Below are 885 nucleotides of genomic sequence, written 5' to 3'. Positions count from 1 at the left end.
AACAGAGAGTACAGACAACCTAGTACTGGACATAACCAAAATTCATGGAAATGAAATCCAGAATATCAAGATTGAAATGACAGAAGTTTCCAAAATGCTGAAAAGACAAAAGACAGAACAGAAGTAATGGAACAGAAAGACCATGAGCCAGAAGACAAGAACTTCAATGGGAACATACTAGAAGGGGGTGGGGGGAATAAATAAAGAAGCGGTGGAAGTAAAATGAAGGAAATATTAGAATCATATAAGATAAAATAAAAAAAAGCAAAATAGGTGTCATCAGCTTCCAGAGCAGGGTGACAACAATGAAAGTATTGAGAAAATTGTCAGAGGTAATAAAAGAAAATTTCTCAGGTATATGAAGAATGAAGAAATCTAGATTCTAGAAGCTCACCGAACTCCAAACAGACTAGAGCCCAAAAGAAAAACATCAAGATATATCATAATAAAATTCTCCAAAATCAAAGATAAGGATAGGATTCTAAAGCATTGGGGCGGGGGGGGAAGCAGAGTCACCTACAATGGAGAATCAATTAGATTAAGTTCTGATTTCTTAGCAGAAACCAGGCAAGCAAGAAGAAAAAGAAATGGTATATACAGAACACTAAAGAAAACAATTGCCAACCAAGGAGCCTGTGCCCATCAAATATGAAGGAGAAATTATTTGCAGAAAAGCTGGAACTTAAGGAATTTGTGAAAACAATACCAACTGTACAAGAAATGCTAAGGGAAGTCCTACCCACAGAAACACCAATACAAAGTAGGTGGACCATAGTAAAAATAAACAACAGACAAAGAAACACAGCAAAATGGCAATGATAAAACCTGTCTTGTAAATATCACACTTAATGTGCATGTCTCAACTGCACCAATTAAGAGAAAAAG

Source organism: Elephantulus edwardii, unplaced genomic scaffold (genome assembly GCF_000299155.1).
Source record: "Elephantulus edwardii isolate Elephantulus edwardi_28Jun2011 unplaced genomic scaffold, EleEdw1.0 scaffold00017, whole genome shotgun sequence".
Lineage (NCBI taxonomy): Eukaryota > Metazoa > Chordata > Mammalia > Macroscelidea > Macroscelididae > Elephantulus > Elephantulus edwardii.
Note: the sequence above shows the minus strand (reverse complement) of the source record.